A 25907-nucleotide genomic window follows, 5' to 3' on the forward strand; every position below is an offset into this window, starting at 1 on the left:
CCAGCACATGCAGTTCTTGACCCCAGGACCCTCTGCAACACAGCTACAATGGTCTAACAGTAGGCCACTAGAGCTGTAGAAAGCCAGGGCAATAACCAAAAATTATCAACGAGTCCAGTCATACAACTGCACAGAGAATGTATACCATCATCTAGATGTATCTGTGTGTAAATGTATTACTATCTACACTGCTACAATGTATCTGTGTGTATATATATATATATATATATATATATATATATATATATATATATATATATATATATAAACATATACAGCTTTCTAACTACATATATATCACTATATATGGACATATATATATACATGCTGATGGCTACATTGACACATATAAGTGTCTACACCTATATGTCTACATATACACAGCACGTTACATATGTGTATGCAGATATAGAGCTATGTAGGTATATATGGACATAACAAAACAAAATTCACAGTACCTTCCAAATAAAACTTGTAATCTACAAAATGAAGCAGCTTTTCAGGCAAAACAATAAAGCCCTGAGCAGGGCAAGCTTAGAAAATTTTGAAAAAAAAAACCCAGATGGCTCAGCACACTTCAGTTCACTTTATTCCACAGAAAAACAGCACATTAATGCTCCACCATACGTTTTTGTTTTAAAAATCACTTCCCACGGCCATACATATCCACCCCGCAATACACTACCTAGTGTTGCAGAAACCATAACCAGGACCTAACAAGACATGGGCACAGGAAGTTAAGAGTACTACATCCCACCTGTATGATGTCAGGCTGGTATTGTTGACATATCATGCAGTACAGTCTCCCTCCCATAGATAATGTAAATCATGGTAGCCAGCAACATCCCCAGGATATATGGATATACATGTGACTGCACATACACACGCAGATATATGTACAGTCGGATACATATGTAGTCGGTGCACACAATATGGAACAGCCACTATGCCTACAGCTAACCCCTGAACAACCAGACACTGTATGGGCCACCCATACAAATGATGTCTGTCTCATGCAACATATACCCACAGAGAGGTCATTGAGAAAACTCCACACACAGGTATGTGGAAATGGAATACCCTTCATTGTGTACCATGACAGTTCTACATGCCATGTCATATAGCTGTTCAGACAGTGACATCCATATAAACAGAGGAATGCAATTGTGAAATTTTTATATTAATGCAGTAGTCAGGAAAGGTTCACAACCATCGCTGTCCAGGCCAGCAACTTACATTTGTACAGTAGTGAGGACTGACTGGGCCACAGGATACCAAACAATCAACAGTGTCTAATGCAGGTGTATAGTTCAGCAGCTCATCTCTGTCCAGGCCAGCTACTTAGATTTGTACAGTAGTGAGGACTGACTGGGCCACAGGATACCAAACAATCAACAGTGTCTAATGCAGGTGTATAGCTCAGCAGCTAATATCTATACTCTGTACAACAGCAGTGGGAGGTAAGGACATCATGTGAACACATGGGTTGTAACTGTGACATAACAAGCCATAACTGCACATGCAAACTGATAAACAGAACAGACCATCTGGCAGGTGGCAGTAGGCTTGCCATAACTGAATATATGTACGTGATGTACATATAGGTGAAGTATACAGCACTTTACAACCACATACCTTATGGCAACTCACCCCTGATAACCCCACATATATAACAGGCAAGGTCATTTATGGTGCCCCCCCAAGACTCAAGAATACAGGACCATATACAACTGTTACATATACTGTTCTCTGGAGTGCACAGGAGCACGCACATATTGTGTAGGTAACGCCCACACATATATGGCCCCAGCCCCACCATATGTGTGGGGGATACAACAGACATGGACTGATGGCAGCAATGGCAGTGTGATATACTCACAGCCAACTATGGAACACCCTACCACAGCATGCCATATGTGCAAAGCTTGATATGTAGGTCATGTACTGACAGCACTCCACACAGATGCACTGCCAGTGGAATATCAGACACAGGACCTGTGTGGTTGACTGACAACACATGTTAGTCACACCTTTGGCCACCAAGAGGATAGGCCCACAGTTGAGGGATATGCAGACAGACTGCATTCCAAGATAAAGTAGTATGTAAACACACACACACACACACACACACACACACACACACACACACACACACACACACACACACACCTTGTAACACCAGTACTATACAAAGCATAACACGGTTCTACTCACACTCTGTCTATAGTTCCTGAACCCCCTACACATATGTAGCTGCCCTGAGTATGCCGTTTCCCCTGTAGAAGTTAATGCTACCTGCTGTCTGTAACACTGATGCCCCCACACACGTAGGACTGTACAAACATCCAGAGACTTTCCAGGTTATGTCATCAACTATATCCCCTACTGTACATAATATGTGAGGTGGTCTGATATCTCACTGGCATGTCAGCAGATATGATGACACTAATTATGCTGTATGGCAAATAAGCACCACGTCATGCATGACATATGCACACAGGTTGGCAGAGTTGTGGCTGACAGCACATACATAGGGCCACTAATGACATGTTGATGTGATAACCTTATACATTTACTGTTGTAACAGGGTTTGTGGCAATGTATGTCCTATGAGGGATAAGACTCCAGTAACTGTCACGGCTTTCACCATCTACAGACTGCAATCCTCACACTACCGTCTGCAGTCCACAGATAGATGCTCTGTAGGTAACAAATGGAACCAATGGCACAACACACTGCCCTGTCTGCAGATGACCCTGCAGATGGGGATTCCACATAAACATGGAACTGACATGACAGGTATGGAGACATGTGGGAAAGACAGATCCACACACACATTGTTAGACCACCAGTACGCCACATGTAGTATAGCAGCACTTACAATCTGTAGACCGGTCAGACACTTCCCCCTCCTCTGTGTTGCACTGCTTCCACAGTGTATGTTGTAGAAGGTAAATCCCCAATCCATCACAGATGCTGGCTGCCAACCAATGGATCTAGTTCCTGCTCACAGTGAATGACAAGGGCCAACACCAACATGATGTTCCTAGATATCGGAGTGTGTTTCCATGCAATTGGCTATGGGACTGTTACCACAGCTGTTACACATGCAGTCAGCTAGGGGAGTGCTGCGATTCGTGCAGAGGCCATCAGCTGATCATGAGCATCACTTAAAATACACATGCTACTGCCTAAGCAAAGCTGGTGTAGGACTCCACATCCACCAGAGAGGGGGTGGGAGAGGCAGACAGAGGCAAAGACATGTCAGGGAGGGGTGGTGGAGTAAAACCGCAGCTTGTTTGTGTCACACACCTACTAGCAGAGGGTATCAAACCCCTGATAACTATGTACTGTGTCCACAGTTAGATGCCTTTATTGGATGTACCACATGGGTTACCTGTTGTGGAGCCCTCAGAACATATCTGTGATGGTGCGTGACATCTGTAACAGGGATACGGTAGCTATACGGTAGGTGACGTACACGTGCCTGTCAGCATGAACAAGTACCAGCGTCTACACAGCCACACTCTCACAGGGACATGCACACATTGACACACTTGTCAGGGCCAGGGGTACAGCACATCAGTAGTGAGATTGCCACAACACATCACTGTTCAGGTACAACATGCACCACACGGGTCATATGGAGGTGGTATGGGCAAAGGGTATGAGGAGGTGTCTGACATCTGACAGGATGCTTCTTTATGCGCAAGGGGGTTGTAGTGAGTGTGGCTGTGAACATACGAACCATACAACACAGCGACAAACACACAGGGTGCCAGTACTGACATGCATGGATGCATGTCTGCATGGGTGTGTGGTGGTCGACTGTGGCAGCAAGCTGTACAAGGGTAAGCGATGGGTATACCTTGGCATCAGGCCACATGACAGTGGTCAGCATTGTATCCCAGGGCTGTGGTTTCCGCTCCTGCCCACACAGGTGGGTACTGTATACTCCATCCAGTCATCTGGGTGACTATTCTGTGTGGTCCATGCTGTGCATCATTTGCCATGTATGTGTTCCTTACATCATGACTTGGATGGCATCTGGAATGTGCACACCTCCCACGTGTATGTACAGTGACATGTAGATCTGTACCTGGTGCTTTTGGCCCATATTATGCACACAGATTCCATCATATGTGCCAATCTTGCTCCCTGTGGCAGGGACCGGTAATGGGCATCAGGTTTACCTGCACCTACATTGATGGCATGCTGACAGCATTCCCTGGTGTCAGTGGCAGCTGTCCATACAGGACACGCTGTCAGGCATGGTATGTCCGTTGTGGGACACATGTGATGGTACCACAGGTGGTGCAGGTGTCCATTGGAGAACATGGGGGAGGTGCACTGTCAGCATGTACATGCACATTGGACAGATGGACAGGGGGCATACCCTCTGTAGCCCACTGCTATAACTACATGGTTACTATCAGCGACCAATATGCAGTCTACTAGCCACATATTGGCTGTTGCCTAGGCATGTGTGTGCGTATGTGATGTGTTGAGAGTGTGCTCTTTGTAATACTGGGGTTGCTAAATGTGATTGCTTGACCTTGATGTCACATGTATGGGTATGGCTTTGCACCCCAGCCTCTCAGCTATTTCACATCTGTTATCCCTGTACAGTGGACATTGTGCTATAGAGTAGGGCCACCATATAAGACTTATGCAAAACCTGCTCCACATTGGCCACAGGCTCACACCTCTACACAGGATACAAGATACAAACACACACACACACACACACACACACACACACACACACACACACACACACACACACACACACACACACACACCTGTCATGTCTGGGAGTAGAACCCCTACCTAACTAGTGTATTACACCTCAGCAGTACGCAGTTATAGTACGCGCCACGCACATAACTGACATAATACTTCCCCAAGGGTCTATTCTACAATGACTGACCTCAGCAGGATTGGCAAAGTAGGCCATGTGAAATGTACTGCAGGTGACTACTCTAAAATGCATTGCTCCCAACACAGACAGTGAGACACACACAAAACATCCATGATCGACACGTGTGGGTACAGAACCCCTTACAGAGTTGTATACCACACTACAGCATGGAGCTGTTATAGGACGCACCAAGGGGATTACTAGGGAACTCCTTCCCCACATCTGTATTTCACAAAGAATGACATCAGCTGGATTGCCAAGGTGGGCCATGTGGAATGTACTATATGTTACTAGCCTATAATGCATTGCTCTGTATACAGACATGGACACACACAAAACATCCGGAACTGCCATGGGTGGGGACAGAACCCTGCCACAGTTCTAAATCACACACCAGCGGTACGCAGTTACAGGACAACAAGCCGCAGAGACTACTGGGCTAAAACCTTCCTGAAGGTGTATTTCTGGGTGGGTGACATCAGCAGCCTTGCCAAAGTCGAGTATGGGCATTGTATTTCATGTGGCTACACAAAAATGCATTGCTCTCTACAGAGACAGAGACTGACAGACAGACACACACACACACACACACACACACACACACACACACACACACACACACACTTGCCACATCTGGGGTTAGAGCACCTACCTAGGTGCTTTATCACTCTACAGCAGTACACAATTATGTGACGTGCTACAGACATTACTGGGCTACAACCTTCCCAGAGGTGCATTTCTGGGTGGGTGACATCAGCAGCCTTGCCAAAGGTGAGTATGGGCATTGTAATTCATGTGGCTACACTAGAGTGCATTGCTCTCTACACAGACAGACACACACACACTAGCCACATCTGAGGTTAGAACACTTACCTAGCTACTTTATCACTCTACAAAAGTACGCAGTTATGGGATGCACTACGGAGATTACTGGGCAGCAACCATCCCAGAGGTGTATTTCTGGGTGAGTGACATCAGCAGCCTTGCCAAAGTCGAGTAAAGGCATTGTAATTGGTGTGGCTACACAAAAATGCATTGCTCTCTACACAGACACACACACACACACACACACACACACACACACACACACACACACACACACACACATGCACTCGACATGTCTGGGATTAGAACACTTACCTAGCTATGTTATCACTCTACAGCAGTACGGAGTTATGGGATGCACTATGGAGATTACTGGGCAAGAACCTTCCCGGAGGTATTTCTGGGTGGGTGACATCAGCAGCCTTGCCACAGTCAAGTATGGGCATTGTAATTCATGTGGCTACAATAAAATGCATTGCTCTTTACACAGACAAGACACACACACTTGCCACATCTGGGGTTAGAACAGCTACCTAGCTATTTTATCACTCTACAGCAGTACACAGTTATGGGACACACTACAGAGATTACTGGGCGATAATCTTCCCAGAGGTGCATTTCTGGGTGGGTGACATCAGCAGCCTTGCCAAAGTCGAGTATAGGCATTGTAATTCATGTGGCTACACAAAAATGCATTGCTCTCTACACAAACAGAGACAGACAGAAACACACACACACACACACACTTGCCACGTCTGGGGTTAGAACACCTACCTAGCTACGTTATCACTCTACAGCAATGCGCAGTTACTGGACACTCTATGAAGATTACTGGGCTACAATCTTTCTGGACGTGTATTTCTGGGTGGATGACATCAGCAGCCTTGCCAGAGTCGAGTATGGGAGTTGTACAGAGTGTGGCTACCATAAAATGCATTGCTCTCTACGCAGACAGACCCACACATTAACACACACACACTCACGCACACACTTGCCACTTTAGGGGTTAGAAGACCTACCTAGCTACTTTATCACACTACAGCAGTACACAGTTAAAGGACACGCTACGGAGATTACTGGGCTACACTTTTCCCAAGGATGTATTTCAACGTGGTAGACCTCAGCGGGTTTGTAATAGTAGGGCTATGAGGAGGGCAGTGTGTGTGCCTGGGCCATAACCCATTCATCTAGAGGTTGACACACCACATGCGGGCACATGCAGGGTTATATTCCACAGGTACGTGTATACAGCTGCTAGATGACTACTTCCTTGTACAGTCATGTTGCACAGCTAGCACATCCACCACATAGTCCGTAATGCTGACAGATACCGGTGGCTAATGTCTACAGTGAGTGACATCTGAGCATCATGTTGCTGTAGTCATTTAGCTGTGTGCTGGGTGGGATAAGCCTCATAATGGTTGGCTCCTTGTCACAGTCACTCTCTCCCACACATCTATGTACGTGTACGTTTGGCATATTATAGTGTATTCTCCTTGGATATATGCATGAATTCCTATCCACTGTGTGTGCAAAGCATGGGTGGTGCATACTGGGGGTTGTCTGCACTATCATCTGCGACTGCCTGATTTGTTTGGTCCACTGTTGTTTGCTGACATGGGCTTCTTTTGTTTACGTGTGTGAGCATGCCCAGTATGACCTTTCAGTATGTTGTTGGCTGACATTGCCTTCATTTCTCTAAGTGTGTGAGCATGCCCAGTATGCCCTTCTGTATAGAATGTGTGGATCAATACTAGGTAGTATGTACTCCAGTGCAGACCTTTGTGTTGTACACCTACAGGTAGCAAGATGTTTCTGCTGGGTATCCAGCATTCATTTGGCAATATGGGGACAAACTGTGCAGGGGATAGTGTGTACTGTAGGTGATTGTGTCTGTGCTGCTTCAGGTGCATGGTATCGCTATTAGCAGTGATATTCAGACACATGTACCGTTGTACACAGTGATGTTTTCTGTCTCTATGTAGTGCCAGGTGGACATTCTTACTCACAGTGCTGTCTTGGGGGACAAGGGTGACTACAACTGTGCCCGGTATTGTGGGCAGACACCTACATATTCATGATAAGTTATGCCATTCTGGAGGGGGAACTGCAGACACCTGCTGCTGGGTCTGTGTATCCAGTTCAGAACCTTGGTAGAATGCTGGTGGGGGATGCCATACTTGTACACCCATTGACAAGACAGTCTGGGCTTATCTTACTGTGGCAATGCCTCACAGCCGTACACATTCACAAAGGTTGCCCAGAGGCAGGGGCCATGGCTCAGGACATTAACCCTATTGTGGTGTACGGGCAGGTGTGTAGCCACCCATTTATGTGTTTGCAGCCAGGGCTAGTGTGGGCACACAGCTTGGTGTCAGACCCTGCACATTCCATGCTGCCCATGTACCCGCCCCCCCTCTGTTATTCTAACTTCTTCCAGACATTATGCATACATTCTCTGATACTTTCCCTAGGGGAATCACCCCGTCACAGGTGTGTGTTAGTGTTGGTCCACAGTTCATGCAGTGGGACATGGTGGACATGTTACTGTGGTTTGTCCACATGGCCTTGCATATGGCTTATAGAGAGTGTGTTATGTTGTTATTTGGGTGTCCATGACTTCACATGCATTGGCAGTACGTGTGAGACGCAGGCCTTTGGCAGAGGCCTGTGGGGCATTAGGTGTTGCTGCAGACAACATTTGGCAGGCTGCTGCATTCTGTCAGGCCTACAGTCGCAGACTTCCAGACAGTATATTCCCCTGGGTGACAGGGTAGGTGTGATAGAAGGAATTTGCATGAACACCTATCAGTCTTGATTAGGTGGTGTGAATGCTGGCAGGGTAATACATACAGCTGGAGACACACCTACATGGGACACCTGCACTGCATGTTGCAGTCTTCCACTATTGCCATGTACAGGAGGGGACACACTGTACCCTTTCCCCACAGCAGGGATATGGCCAGAAAGGTACTTGTGGGTGGTGTGTGCGTGGGCTGGGTGCATGTGTGCTATGGACAGTACTTGCATCTGACATACAGATATGCATGGGGCATTCCTTGTATGCAGGCATGTGCAGGTACACCAGCTATTTCCCAATATGTCAGTCCTACCTCCTTTGTGGTCTGCAGGTGTTTGGCCGGACATCACTGGTATCCCCTACTACAGGACCACCAGTTGTTGTGATGCATACCTGTATGTACAATTCCAAGGGTGTCTCCATTTCACAGTGATACAATGTATACTGTATGTCTGGGGTACTTTTCCCTGTGTACTGCTTGTATATCTAGCCCAACAGCCATGCCATGTCAATCTTTCAGATGGTGACACATATTACCACCATACATTTACATTGGCTTACTGCTAGCAGGTGGTATACTGGTGGGGATTGTCCTTGACACTGCAGTTGTGTGGGCTTGTCCCTGTCTTCAGCAGTACTGGGCTATGGCCACCAGGCCTTATCTCAACATGCATACATACTGATCACTCTCACACAATAGGAAACACACTCCATCCTACCACACATAGACCTGCATATTGTGGACATGCTACAACCTATCCTGCTACCTTGGGCATCTCTGGGCATTTCTGCTCCACTCGTAATTATACCTACTCATGCATGCTACTACATTTCTATGCAGGATTGGGGGAACACCTCACTGTTACTACCTTTCTATGCTGGAGTGGGGGTAGGGGCACACCTGACTGTTTCTACATGTCTACATGGGGGGGGGCACACCTGACTATAATTACATTGCTATGTAGGATGGGGGGGCACAAGTGACACTTGTACACATTTGCTATGACTGTACTGATATGTCATGTACTCCATTTCATTCTGTATTGCTAACTATCATGCTGTGTAGAGGCATACCAGTGTAGTACAGTTTGTGGCTTTGGGTGCCTACATACTATTGTCTGACATCCTACCCTTCAAAACTGGCATTCCATTGCCTGCCCTGCTGTGGTCTGTCTGTGAAGGCCTGGGGTGGGGTTAACCCTAGCCATCATTCTGGAGCCATGGAACAGGCCCTGTTTGGGCTTGTGTCCACCTGCCCTGCTGGCTGTGACTGTTGTTGGGCATGTGAACTGTCCTGACTGACATGTGCAGGTCATATGGACACACATTTCGCACAGCACATTTCCTGCAGTTGCTTCTGTCTCCCTGTGTAGTACTGGCTACTATGGTGACTCCAGTATGTGTTACACATGTCAGGGTGGCACTATGGGTGTCTACTGTCTGCTTTCATAACATTCAGCCATCCAGTTCCCTTGCATGCTCACATCCATACCATAGCTACAGGTGACAACACATTCTACTCCATTTGGCAATTGGTAGGTTGATTGACTTACCTTGTGGGTGTGCCAGGCTTGTGGATGGGGCTGGAGGGCTGCCTATGTCGGATGCACATAGTACACTCCTTATACATGGTTGAGCACAGGTGGTGTAATGTTTGGCATCCCTTTTACTGTATGTGTGAGTCAGAGAGAGGTGTCATTCCCTGGGACCCTACTGTGTCAATGCATGTGCTATGCATTGCCAAGGCCAGGGCATACGGAGCATGTCTCCTTCTGCCTACTGGGGCAGGCTCAGGTTCTTCTTCTTCTGGGTCACTCTGTGCTTGTGCAGGCCTTGGCATTCATAGGGGGTTGTGTGGCCCTGCCCCATGCTGTTCCTGCTGCAGCTGTTTCTGCAGGATCATATTGTGTAGCATCACACATACCATAACAATTTGGGTACATGTAGCTGGTGAATACTGCAAGGCTCCACCAGATGTGTCCAGATACTTTAACCATGACCTGAACATCCCAAACACATGCTCTATTATGTGTCTGGACTGTGCGTGTGCCTCATTATGGCATTGTTGTTCAGGTGTGTGTGCATTGCTGATGGTTGTCATCAGCCACGGCTCCAGTGTGTACCCAGCATCCCCCACTAGGTGTCCATAGGGGATGTTTCCATTGGCAAATCTCTGATACAGCTGCGTCAGATGCCATATGTGGGAATCGTCATAGCTTCCAGGGCAGCCAGCACACACATTCATGATAATGCCTTGGGTATCACATACAACCTGGCAGTTGATGGAGGGGATGCCCCTGCAGTTGATGTAACCCTACCCTGCTCACCAGGTGGTGCTTTGATGCATATGTGCATGCAGTCTAAAGCGCCTACTACCCCAGGGTATTCTGCTATTTGGTGGAAGAGATTCATGTTGCTGGTCCACACCTCATTGGTGTTGAGGAAATATACATGCTCAATGGCATGTGCTGCCATGGCATCCAGAAAATGGTGGAATACTCTAGATGCTGATGCCTGTGAGATCCTCATGTTATCCCCAGTTGTGCCTTCGGAGGTACCTGTGGCTAGTATACATAGGCCTACACATACCTTGGTATCCACTGGGATTGGTTTCCATCGGTCAGTTTGGTGTGTCAGGTGTGACTGACACAGCTCAACTACTTGTTGCAGGCGGTATCTGTCCACCCTATAGCGCTCTACTATCTCCAGCTCATGTAGCCCCTGTTAGGTTACCCTGGGTCTGTACACTCTTCTCCATCTCCTCATTGTGGGTTGTTCGGCAGCATGCACATCCTCACCACCCTCAGCCTCTTGCACATGTTGTCCTATGTTACCTGCTGTAGCCCTTCTCATTTTGTAGATTTATTTGTTAAAATGTCCCTGCTTGTATACACCAGTGGTGTAGAGTGTGGGAAAAACCAGTGGGGAAGGTGTTTGCTTAGTTTATAGTAGTGTTCTGGGCTGGGCTGAGCTGCTGTCTGTGTAATTGGCTGCTTCTGATACGTTTCACCTGCCAGATATGCTAATTCTCCTTGAATACCTTCGTACTGCTGATTTCCCTTCAGATTGTTTGGGCCCGGGGCTGCACCGTGCAAACAGAGTACTCAGATGTGCACACTGCTGCTGTTTCCTGGTTTAACTTCTTTTTTCTTCCTGTAACTCCCAGTGTGCAGTACGCACACCTGCTTACACCTTGTAAAGAGGGCTAGGCAGGTTTAGAGACCCCTAGCTTGGCTGTGCTGAGCTAGGAGCATACCCGAGCCACAGGACTCCAATTCACTTACAGTATGCCTGACACACCCACCCATGATGTCAACTGCCTCCTAGTCTTGCACTCAGCTATTCATACTCTTACACTGTTGGGTTCTGCCTCACATGCTGGGGAAATCTGGGATTCACTATTCTTCCCCTCATTTGCATAGGATTGCCTGCTAATACATAGTTGCATGTGTCACACTGTGCCTCCCCCCTTAACAACCACTATTCCCTGGCCAGGTTGTCTTGTGCCTGCCACTGACTTGCATGGCAGAATACTGGCTTTAGTTAGACTGTTTTTTTAGGTTTATTTTCTTGTTTCCCCACCGTTCCCATTTGCTCCCCACTGCCCTATGCTTCGACAGCCATGATCGGCAGACATATCATAAAAGCTGGGTTTTGTACATTCTGCATTGTTTGCAATGCCAATGGCCTTACACTTGGCCATTGGTATGCATCCTCAATGATATTCCTCCTTAATTTGGTGCTGTCATGTCCCTGTTTTGGATTTTGCAGCTCCGTACTCGGTTATTAACCGAGTACATTTCTGCATATTATGCTAGTCCTGCATGCCCTGATTCCAGCTTCATGGATGGTAGATTTACCTCATTTGTATGGTTTTCACCTACAAAGGGGGTAATTTGCGTACGGGGGCTGGAAACGTGCAGCACTAGTGCTAGAGCGCTCGTGCATGTCAAACGGGCACATATGTGGATTGCTCGGCCGCCATATTGGCAAAATTACCTCTTACACTAATCATGCACACAGTGCAAGCTTTTGAGAATCTGGGGATAGGTGTTTCCTCCATGATAATACATGGTGGTTAAGTAATCAAACAACCCTGTTGTTCTACTTTCTTTTACTGATTTATCCCACTCATGTAGTCTACTGTATATATAGATCATACCATCACTCGCACTTAAAGGTCATTTACTTGTATAAGATGTATTCGCATTTTATAGATACAATAACTGTAAGTTCTTTTCATGAACTGTATGACAACATAATTATGAGGGTGAATTAATATAATGTATGACTGATATATTTTTCAAAAGTCTGTTTTGGTTCACTAAGAAACAATTGTTTTTTTTTGGTTATATAACATAGTAGTTGTTGGGAATTTTATCTATTGCTTTAAAAATGTATTCATGATTATCAACCTTGTTGACAGACACTGATTTACTGTTGCTATTAGATATGTGGTTAATTTGAGTGGTAAATGCTACTCAAATTGGGAGTTTTAAACTCCAGAAGGGTTTGGGGTGAACTTTATTATAAGTATTCATACATTATTAGTTTGTTATTAAGTTATCTGGCATTCACTATCTTTTTTGTATTGGAACGTAACACAAATGGGTCATTGTTTGATTTATTATTTCTCAGTGGATGTACATTGATTGACAGTATTCCTCATACAGTCTTATGGAAGAAATTATTATTGGTCAACGTTCTTTTCATACACATACATGATTTTAAATGCTCTCACTAAATGGTATTTCAATTAACATCAATGGTTTAAATAACCCAGACTAATACTTAATATTTCAGCAAGAAACACATTTAATATCTGAAGATATTTCCAAACTTAATACCAAATCTTATACTGTATTAACAAGTTCAGAACGCTCTCATGATAAAAGAGGAGTGGCTATTCTATGGAGCAATACAATACCTATTCATGAGATAATTGATGTATATAAGGATGATAAAGGAATGTTCTACTCCGCCACTATTTAATTGAACAGTAAAATATATATTCTTATTAACATTTACTGATTACCTGGAATTGGGATGAACACTGTTAAACAACATCTAGATCAGAATGTTCATTTATCTAAAGGCAACATTATATTACCAGGAGATTTTAATTGTATTCTGGATGATAAAGGCACTAATACTAAAGGGAGAAGAAGGATTTCAGCATCAGCCAAATTATTACAAGATTTTACAGACTCATACCTGTTGCAAAACACCAATAATTTTGTGGAACCAAATTCGTTATTTTTTACCTACTACTCCCATATACACAATACACACTCAAGAATAGACAGAGTCTTTATCTCTAATGAAAACTAACATTTTAACCAAAACTAAGGTAATTTCATGTCCCATATAAGATCATAATTTTATAACTTTTGAGCTATTAATTAATATAAATTATAACATTCAGATTAAGAGAATACCTGCTTATATTACAAAACTAAAAGACTTTAAAGAATTAATCTCTTCAGAAATCCAGAACTTTATTGTATTAAATACTGCAAACAACATTTCAGAAATATACATCTGGGATGCTGTAAAAGCTTACCTCCATAGGAAAATCATTAATTGGTATAAAAAAAAAAAAAGAAGCTGCGGGATAAAGAATTACTAGACATACAACTTAAATTAGATAATTTGAAACTTAACAACAAGGGAGAAAAGGACAAAAATGGCAAAGAAAAATAAAATATCTTGTTGAACAATAAATATTTAGAAATTTTAAATCATAAAATAATCAGTCTAGAGAAATTCAAGATCATAAACTTTCCACCAATCTCAAATCTTTAAATATACTGGCTAATAAAACTAAAATATTAATTAGGCTTAATCATATCAATGAGATATTCTCCCTAAAAAAGAGAAAGACGGTCTCTGATTTACAGAATATTTTAATATAATTTATTTTCCTTAATATTTATCAAAAATGTAAGGTAACTGTTTCAAAAGAAGAGATTAACAACTTACAGAAAAACAAACTGCCATCATAGATACACCTATATCCTTTATGGTCCTACAAACTCAAATTTCTAAAGTAAAACAAAAATAAAGCACCAGGTAATGATGGCATTATTCCAGAAATCTAAAAGATCTTACCTAATAATGCATTAAAATTACTCCATAAAGTTTTAACATCTCTCAAAACAAAATTATAATCCCTCCATCATGGAACCACACTTTTATTTCACCTATACTGAAGTCTAAGAAAGATCCCACAAAATGTTCTTTTTATTGACCAATCTCTTTATTAAATATTGATTACAAAATGTTTATGTCCATATATGCAGAAAGGCTTAAGAATTTTCTTCCACTTCTGGTGGATGATGACCAGACAGGTTTTATAGTTAACAGAAACACATATGATAATATTTAAAAAAAACTATCACCTTGATTGAATCTGTTAAGATTTTAAACAAAAGCCTAACACTAGTCTTGATATAAACTGTGCCTTTGATTCAGTTAATTGGGATTATCTATTTGTACTACTGAAGGAGTTAAATTTCTCTAATACTTTTATAAATCTTATTACACATCTATATGAAGACAATCAAGTCTCTATCAAAATCAGTACCAGTATATCTCAAAATATACCAATAATTAAAGGAACTAAACAAGGCTGCCCTTTATCTCCTTTGCTCTTTACATTAATAATGAAACCAAGGGCAAACTTAATTAGGCTAGATAAAGATATTGAATGATTTAAGCTAAATCTTAATGTGTCCTCCAAATTCCAAATGTTTGCAGATGACATATAACTTTAGGGGGGAATAATATATTTATTCCTGCAGTTTTTAGAAATGTGGAAGACTTTCAAAAAAAATCTGGACTAACTTTCAATAACAGTAAAACTCAAATTCTTTCTATTGGTGCAAATAAGTTTATGTTAGACAATAAATACATAAAATAATTAGCACATTCTGAACAGATGACATATTTAGGTATAGTTATTACTAATAATATTAAATATATTATTCAGATAAACTATAACAATAGCTTATCACCAATCAAAAGTCTCATAAATGAATGGAAAAAAGATCTCCTTTTCCATGGAAGAAAAACTTCCAATCATAAAAATGATTTTACTTCCTAAAATACTTTATATTATGCAATCAATTTCTTTATCCCCTCCAAAATAATAATTAAGAAATTTAATTCAATGATCCAAAAATTGTTATGGTTTCCAAATAAACCAAGAATTGCACTAATCTACTACATGGGAAACAGGACTAATGGAGGAATAGGTTTGCCCAACTTGGAAATCTATTCAGTTTCATCAGTTATTAAAACTATATCCCTTCTTAATGAGTATACTGCAAAATGAAAAAAAAATCATCTAAGAAATAGTGTCAGGTGATATAAATAGTAATATCAATTCTCAAAAAATAGCTTTGGTGAATAACTCATTTATCTGGATATGAAAAGATGTTTTCTCTTCCTATTCTCTTCACACTCATAAATCTAACTACATGACACTTTTCTTGAAAACATTTAGAAGTTATATATTTAAATCTACCATATATAAGGATTGGTTGTTTCTCCTTTTCTCCATTGCTTACACTCAAGGAATGACTTTCTCATCTGTTTACACAAAAATGTCATTATTTAAGCAAAAACATTTAATATATTGGTATCAGATGATGATAAATGATGACTTGAATTCAATTGACTATCTCAAGGTTGAATTTGAATTTGACACACTTTTATGGATAGACCTACAAGAATGTAGACATTATCTTTTGAATAAACCTGAGTCAATGTCAGCAATAACAAAAAAGTCAATACCTAAACTATTGTATTACTTGAAGTTATCCACACAACATAAATCTACTATTAAAAACATATTATCACACATATATAAAGCAATTGTCTGATTTAGATGTCTGTTCTCACAGCTACTAGAATTGATTCTTTTCTATTAATAATTATCTTCCTAATGACCAAGACAAGCTAAATATATTACAATCTGCCAATCTGACCACTTTATCTCCTAAATGGAGATTATTTACTTGGACGTTTATCTATAGATCATTCCTTACCCCTTACTCTATAAGCAAATTTAGTAAGAAGAACATTATATGTTGGTTATGTAAAAAGGAAATAAATGCTGATTGGTCACATATGTTTATTGAGTGTGTAGACTTAAAAAAATATTGGGAAGATATTAACATCTTTCTATAAGCCTTCTTCTCTGATAATTTTCACTTTCTAAATTACTGATTTTATTTAATATACCAGTTCCTCAATGTATTAAGAAAATTAAATACCCTTTGATTTGGTCTATATCAGCAGTCGCTAGAAAAATCATAACAAGAAATTGGAAATCTAACATGTCTCCCTCCCTCATTTCAAGAAGTTAAAACCTCCTCACTGAAGTTTGCCATTTGGAAAGGTTGACCAATAAAACAAGAACTACTAGGAATACAACCTTATATAATATGTGGAATAAGTTATGTGAATTGTTAGAAAACATAATTTGATATTTTTGCAAATGGTTCATATATATCAATATCCATATACTGTACATTTGAGAATGTCTTTATAAATACTTTAGTTGTTGCTATGTCTTTCGGCTTTTCCCAGTTAGGGGTGGCCACAGTGGAACTCCGGTCCGCTAATGATTGGCAGTGGATTTTTATGTGCCGAGTTGCCAGCCCTGATGCACAACCTTCAACGAAGGTACGCCCATTCACACATCTCCTCAAAGAAGATGCTCTAGCTGAGAATCGAATGGGACGTCTTGTTGTGAGGCAACAATGCTACCGCAGCACCACCACTGCAGTTATGTTGGATTATTTTAGTTTGTTATTTTTATTCAATCTGAAAATTTTACATATTCTATAGTAATATTTGCTTGTTTTTTTTTAAAGAGTAGCATCAGCATCAGTAGTCAACAGAACATAACACCAGCACAGCCACTGCCAGTGAAGTTGCATGTTTTGGCCTGTATGTCTCAGATGAGTCCATCAGTGGCTAACATCCCTTCATTTCCATGACCAGGCCTTTGTTGATCATTAGCAAGTGGAAAGCAACACAGTCTGAAAGTCAAAAGATGTGTGATGGGTTTACATAGAATCAAGAGGTATATTGGAATGGCTATTCAACGGACATCAGTATTTGTGCAACATTGGCTATACCTGGTACAATTGGCAAAATTGTTTTATTTTTTATTTATTTATTACATTTGTTTACTGGGTAATGTCTGACTGGGCCAGGGGGCCATTTTCAGTGGAGACCCTGGGAGAAAAGATCCACAGTATTTCAAACAGCAATGACTGCAAACAATACAGGCATTTATATAATATGATTGACTGAGGAATACAGGCAGTAGTACAAACAAACAATTGCACCATGCAGTACTGTGCTATTTTTATATAACACAAATACAACAGTGGATAGTAGTTATTATGAGAACTAAAATAGAAGTGGGTTAGTAGTTATCCAGGGGAGTGGCAAGAGCATATCCAATGATTAGTTAAATGATCCTTTAGGAGTGCTTTGAACTGAATATGAGTTGTTTTTTTGTTATTGTCTCTAGAAGAGTGTTCCAGAGTTTGGCTATTTTGTGAGAGTAGTGGGAGTCACCATGATAGCTGTGGGAGTTGGAGACCTTGAGAAAGAGTTTGTTAAAAGATCTGAGAGATCTGAGATTGTTACTAGGTTGGACTAGGTAGGAGATAGCAGGGCAATTACTGGGGAAATGAATTATGTTGTGGGCTAAGGTTAGCTGATTAAGCGATAAAAGGTTGGGAGCTCTAGCCAGTTTAACTGTGAGAGAGCTAAAAAGTGGTGAGATCTGTGTGTTTGATTGGTGGCATATTTAGATATCTTGTTGTAGCATGATTCTAGACTGTTGAGGTATGATTTTCTAAGATTAGTGAATATGAGGGGAAGCATACAGTAGGGTGGATAGCAGATGTGTGCAAGAAGTGGCTAGCCTGGTGTTGGGAGTAAGGTATGGTTTGGCCCCATATAGGGTGCTAGTTTGATGTGGACTTTTTTGATGGTTTCAGCAATGTGCGTATCAAATTTGAGGTTCTCATCTATGGTAACACCTAAAAGTTTAGTGTGTTTTGTAGGAACCATCTTGGTACCATTTGTGGAAGTGAGTGAGGAAAGGGGCTAGGGAGGTTTGTTTTTTTTTTTTGTTACTGAAGACTATGATTTTGGTTTTGTTTGAATTTAAAATTAGTTGTGTTTAGAGAGGCATGTTTCAATGTCCTGAAAATATTATTGCATTTTTTGTCAGAGTTTTTGGAGTGTATGGGATGAGCAGATAAGTGTAGCATCATTAGCATACAGTACAACTGAGGCTTGTTGAGTAGCTGAACTAAGGTCATTTGTGAATATGGTAAAGAGAAGAGGACCAAGAATAGATCCTTGGGGTATGCCTATGGAGATAGGGAGTAGGGAGTACGGGGGAAAGAGAGTTTTCTCATTTTGTAGTTTGCTGATGACTGGAAAGATATCTATGGAACCAGGCTAGTGATGAAGGACTGAGGCTGTAGAAAGATGGTTTATTGAGTAGTACTTGGTGTGATACAGTGTCAAAGGCTTTCGACATATCGAGAAAAATGGAAGAAACAAGCTGGCCTTCATTCATGCGATGATGGATGGTGTTAGTGAAGTTTAGGAGGGCAGCCCTAGTACTGTGCTTAGGTCTAAAGCCATGCTTTGTGCTGGAGAGGAGGTTATTGTTAAGGATGTAGTTAATGAGTTGGGTGTGGATGCATTTTTCTAGTTTTTTTGCAAGGGGGGACAGGATGGCTATGGATCGATAGTTCTCTGGAGAGTCCACCTTTGTCAAGCGGTATGATGTGAGATATTTTCCATAGAAGTGGAACATATCGTTCTTTAATAGTAATAATAATGGTTAAGGTCTTCATCTTCCATGCACAAGGATCAGTACTGACCTCTGGCCAATGCCTGTATGGAGTCTGCATGTCTTGTATATTTATTTATCCTTTGTTTACCAGGTTAGTCCCACTAGGCTAATGGCATCTTTTCATGGCAGACTGAAGGTGGTATTTATACTACAAGGTGAAATTTGACCAGGGTATCTAGGAACTTCTCTAGTCTTTCTAATAGGTGTCATGGAAACACTTACATTCAACTAAGTTATCACCAAATCAAGCAGATGGTACTTTGTTGTAGCATCTCATCCAAAAAACAACACACTCAGGAGTGCAACACCCCCTTGTGCTGCACTGCAGTATCAGCAGTGCATCTACCTGGTGTGAGAATAAAACCCACAGCCTTCTGCACCAAAGATGAGTGCGCTACCTATGGCATTACTGACACTGCTATGTTCTCCCTGTGTGTCTCTCTAGGGTTCTTTCAACCTTCCAAAACACACTTTCCTCCTCAAATTTACCCAAAATTGAATTGAATTGCAGGCAGCAGCACAGACACTACGTCTCTGCATTTTAGATGAAGAGATGTACAGATCAACCACTTCAGGCATCAACTGTGATGTGCAGTACCATCTAGATAGGAGAATATGGATTACAGACCACGTGCCATGTCAGACACTTCCACTAATGTTGACAAAATGGGCATGGGTATTACAGACTCTGGCTTTGTAGGTGGCCACCTAAACATCCTGCCCTCTATTAATTCTACCCCAGTCTACAGTAGGCATGCATGCTAAGTGTGAGGGTTCCATGTGTCTTTACTGGCCAGTGCATGCCCACCATAAAGCTCAGCAGCCCTGTATCAATAAGCTATTGGCTTTCTCATGTCGAGATGCTCAGTTTGGGTTACCTGGGATAACTCTCTTATGGATTGTTACACTCAATATAAGTTCATTGATAGGACACAGCTTGTAAGTAGATGAGATAATGGTAAGAAGGAGGGATGATATGCTGTGTATCCAGGAGACAAGAAAAAAGAGCAAAGCAGTAAAGTCACTTGTTTGGGATCCAAAATTTACTCCTCATTTAGCATTGGGGTGGCAATGTATATTATCAGAATTAACTATGGACACATGTCAATCAGATTCCAGTGAAAGGATAGGTTGATCTTATGAATACTGCTCTATGCCCCACACCAGGGAAGTGACAGCATGGAAAAGAGTGCATTCATGTAGCAGCTACAGGACCTACTATATAAAGCAGTATAACTTGAGTTGGTGTTAATAACAAGGGGCTCAGTGCTCATATTACGACAGACAGAACAGGATAGGAGGACTGTCTGGGTCCACGTTAGGGCAGGAGTAATAAAGGCGAGGTCACTCCAGATGTCTGTTTGAAAAATGCCTTTGTGGACAGATGGTTCAGTAAGAGAGAGAGAGAGTCACAAGATCACATACAAGACTGACCGACATGCAGCTCAGGTAGACTTCCAACTACTAAGGAAAGAACATTGTTTCACTGTGTAATCTCTGACTCTATCCAAACAGTCCATTGCATAAACCACTAGTGGCCACACTCAGTTGCAAGCAGTGCTCAGACAGGGCTCTGAGGTCAACAGAGACTAGGCTGAAAACCTAGTATCGATTGGAGGGAAAGTGCAAGGGTTCAAGGAAATACTCAAAGCTCTCTCTAGCAGCTCAGGAAGAAGAGGAAACATTTTAGTTTATTTATTTATTAAATGGGGTAGTGCAGTGATCCCAATAGACCATTTGATGGCACAGCCTAGGTGAATAAGATCACATAAGAAATGAACAAAACATATTTATGGATACAAGGATATGCTATAAAACATACATATTTACAGATGCAAAAATAGGCAGAGTTAAAAAAGAATAGCAGCAACTCAAAGCAGCATGTGTGAGGACTACAGAACAATTATGCAGTTGGGCAAGTAATTTAGAAGTCTGTGACATTATCAAAAGAAGGAGTGAAGAAAAAAGTGGGAGGTAGAAAAGACAGACCATGGTAAGAAGGAATACATGTCGGTAAACAAAGAAGCAAAGATAGCAGCGAGCAGTAGCAAAGAACAAACCATCAGAGGCACTGTGTCAGCCTTTGGAAAGTGTCTTGCCAGAAAGCACAAAGAAACTTTTATCAGTTTGCAAGTCAAAGACATAGAAGATAAAGAAGACAAGTCATCAGAGACCCTTCATAATGGATGTCAGCAGCAACCTGCTCACCAGTCCAGTCTACAGGACATCAAAACCAGATAGAATTAGTACTTCCAGCAGCTTCTGAATGAAGAAAACCCCACAAAAGATGTACTATCCCAGACAAAGCCTACAATGAAAGATGAAGAAGAGCTCAATATAGAGGACATAAAACAGTACTAAGAAAAATGAAATCAGGGAAAACAGCAGATGATGAGGGTCTGGCAGATATTATCAGGATGTTAGACGAATTAAGGGAGAAATGGCTCCAGAAGGTGCTCATAGCAGTATGAAGAGAAAGAATTTTCCCAGATGACTGGAGAATAAGTATTCTACTGCCAGTGTATACAAGAACAAAGGGGATATTCAAAACTGTGTTCAGTATAGAGGTATCAAAATCTTGTCAAACTGCATGAAAGTGCTGGAGAGGTGATTGACAAATGAATAGGCAATAAAGTAAGATGGGAGATAAACAGTTTGGATTCAGGTCAGGATGCACCACAATCAATCTGCTGCTTGCAGTGAAATAGATAGTTGAGAAGAAGCTAGAGATGAGAGAGTCCAACTGTGGATTCTTTGACTCATAAAAATGAAGCCAATGTGGGCAGTCCTATGATGGTTCAAAGTCCCAGACACACTGGGAGAATTAGTGCAAACTATATACAGGTACCTAATGACATGAGTATGAACACTGCTTGGACTCATAGAGGTGTTTCCAGTAGAAATTGGTGTGCACTGGGGTTCAATTCTGAGCCCATTTATATTCATACTGGTAATGGACTACACTAGCTTGCAAGTCTTCAGGGACAGATCAACAAAAATGTATGCGGATGATGTGCCATTACAAGTAGGCACTGAACAAGAACTTCAGCAAATCTTAGGGGAATGGAATGCAAACTGAAGGTGCATGTGACAAAAGTGAGCACAGACAAGACAGAAGTCATGGCAGCAAATGTAGGAAATCAGAAGAATCTGAAAACTGAGACAGAAGGAAAAGTAGTGGACAGATTAATAGCTTCAGGTATCTAAGAGAGTGTTGGTTGAGAAAAAGAATGTCTGAATGAACAGGTCAAAGACCGAATTAGAGAGGTTGCAACCATGTGACACCAAGTGTATTATGTCGTATGTGACAGAAAAATGCCATAGAAGCTGAAAAGTGAGATGTACAAAACAAGTTGTTCAGCCAGTTTTACTGTATGGTACAGAAACCTGGCCTGTGAAGGTAGACCAATTAAGGCCAATAGACATGATAGAGATGGGAGACATGATGCATCCTGTGGGACAGAGAAAAAAATGAGGACATCAGGGCAGAAGCCAAAGTATCTCCAATTGCAAAGTAAGTCAAAGAGAACAGATTATGGTGGCTTTGGAACAGGTGGAGGAAAGCAGAAGACAATCTGGTGAAGAGAATTTGGATGAGACAAGAAGAGGCCAAGAGGAAACAAGGGGATCCAGCAAGGAGATGGATTTATTGTGTAAGAGAAGATCTATGACAGTCAGACATGAACTGAAGAAGATAGGAAAATGCCTTGAATTGAGAAAGATGGTGACAGCTGACATGGCATCTCAACACCATGAAGAAAGTGGGAAAAAGGGAGTTGGTGATGATGATGATGATGATGTTTTTATTTTATTTATTTGTATTATTTTAACATTTGTTTACTGGGAAAGTCCAACTGGGACAGAGCCTATTTTTAGTGGAGGCCCAGGGAAAAACACTCCAGATGCATGTCTTTGGTATGTTGATAATGCTGATAGCTGTCCTTGCCAGATGGACACTCCAGCTTCCAACAATGTACATGTTAGATGTTTTGCATGCACCAGTTTCTGAAATTCTACATGAGTTCTTTGATGCATGCTGCAGTATGTGGGGGCATGGTTTCCAAGTCCAGTAGAGGAGCGCACCACTGCTATGTCAACACTCTGTGACATAACCTATTTGCCTGAGGTCCTGGGGGGGTCACTGACTGCACCCTCATTGTTATCAAGGCATTATCTGCTCTTCTGCTCAACATAACATCAGGTGTATCTGCTGGAAGAGCTTCAAATATTTTTGTCTGCTTGGTGCTGCACAATGCATAGGGTATCATATGAAATGTTTCCTTCTGCCATCAAGGCTGTTCTGATGACTTCCATGTCTGCCTCCTGTGGTTCATGTGGGTTGACTTTCATCTAATTGGTAGATATACAAATTGCCAGCCACAGAGTTCTGGACTACTGCTTCAAAGGGCACACTCAGCAGGCCTCAACTATTGGTGTCCACTGCTGTGTGTTGTAGGTGATGCAGACTATGCCTTGCAACCATGGTGGACAACCACCAGCTGTAGCCTACAGATCATGGTGGAGATGGTTTATAACACTGCACTGTTTCAAGCACGTAACATAATTGTATGTGTAGCCAGAGCAAAATATAATTTTGGCTGCTTAGATACCTCAGGTGGGACACTGCAATATGCACCAGTGTCTGCAGTAAGATATTTGTGGTATGTGCCATGCTACGCAATATGGTAGTATGACAGCAGTTACATTGTGATGACGTCATAATGCTGCCTCACAGACATGCAGATATGGAGTTTGGGAGGAGTCATTGTAGGAAATTGCTGCAGAAATACCTAATGCATGGTACAGGTGGGAAAATATATAGAGGTAGAAGCAATTATGTGGTGTCTGAGCCAAAGCCTTGAGCCATGACATGTTGAGCATAGAATAAGATTGGTGAATGTATTAACATGCCTAATGTATGCAGTACAGTGCATTGCATGGCCAAAGTATATAAAAGACATTACCTTACCCATAGAGGCTTGACAGTTGAGCAGGGTACAATCATCATCATGTACACAAGTGGGATGGGGTACTGTGATAGGATTGAGCAACACTACAAGAGGTAAAGAAGATACAGGAGGTAGATTTTGTAACCACACAGACTCCATTAGAAGAAAGGGATGAGAGATACGGATCCCATCCTCCAGTATCAGAGTCGAGCTTAAATGATGTGAACGCTGACAAGATGTACCGTAATGAACTGTTGTTTTAGGAGTGGACATGTCCTGACAGATGAACAGTGTAGCATTTCTGGAGTGAATGAGGAACCCTGCTGTGGCCCCTACTCATATAGGGATGTGTTTGATTTTTAGCATCAATGACTCTGAGAATATCCAATACTTGGTGTTACATGAAATAAGCCCCAAAATAGGAAGGGATGGTGAGAATCTCTGGAACCAAGAGTGTTTAACTCTGTAAGGTTTTCTCATGATATAGCCATAACAGTGACAGCCACATCCATGAGAATGACCATGTGAAGAGGCAGAGATGGCAATGGACAGAGAAGATAGTGATGCTGTATCTGTAACAGTGTATGCCAGCTGTGTCAGCCTGCCCAGAGTTCATGCATCATATCCATATCCCTCCATGGCCACAGTGGGCATGTGTCAGTATCCCCATGCAGGTACCGATGGATGCCAAATAAACCACCACTGACCATGGCAGCCATCCTTGGTCGGGGACTCTTGTGTAGCCTGGATTGGACTAACAAGGGTAGGATGTCCAGCAGAAAACATAAGGCATGTTGAAACTTATTCTGGCCCTCCAACATCATCTCATTAGAGGGAGATGTTTGCATGCCCTCTAATGATAGTATGGCTGTTAGTACTTCTGCATGATAGGACTGTGCCATGTGCATGGTGACATCATCGAGAGATGGACAACTGACAGCAGGCATCTGCTGATATTTTTTTTACATTACCTTTCATCAATGGAACTTGTGAAATTAGAAAGTATATTTGTGTAAAAACTTACTAAAACAGTAGATACCCTACTTTTCACTGTTGATGTATTCCTTACTAAAGGGATATCCTGTCAGGGATAGCCATATGTTCATCCAACATAGCAAAGGTTTAGGCCCTTCCAGGCACTATACATCAGATTTATGTCCTCTGTCCAGGACGTAAGGTACTTAAGTGATATATAGGCACCTAATCCTTAGAACTGAATTGCCTCTGGGAACCAGAGCAAACCAAGAAGAACAAAAGAAACTGCATGTACATCCAGAAAGGGAAGAAATAAGGACCTGTCAACCACTGGGTAAGAAAACAGACACCAAAAACAGGTGAGCTGGGAGGGATGGAATACTGCAACTGTGAAAAGTAGGAGATGTACTGTTATGGTAAATTCTTACACAACTGTACTACGTATTCCTTTCTAACTAGAGAGTACAAAAGCTACTATAGAGGATGGAAGAAGGGAGCAAATAAAGAGCCCTCCAAAAAACATGCAGGATAGCCCTGGCA

This window comes from Protopterus annectens, chromosome 2.part2 (assembly GCF_019279795.1).
Source record: "Protopterus annectens isolate FY-2018-M chromosome 2.part2, PAN1.0, whole genome shotgun sequence".
Taxonomy (NCBI): Eukaryota; Metazoa; Chordata; order Ceratodontiformes; family Protopteridae; genus Protopterus; species Protopterus annectens.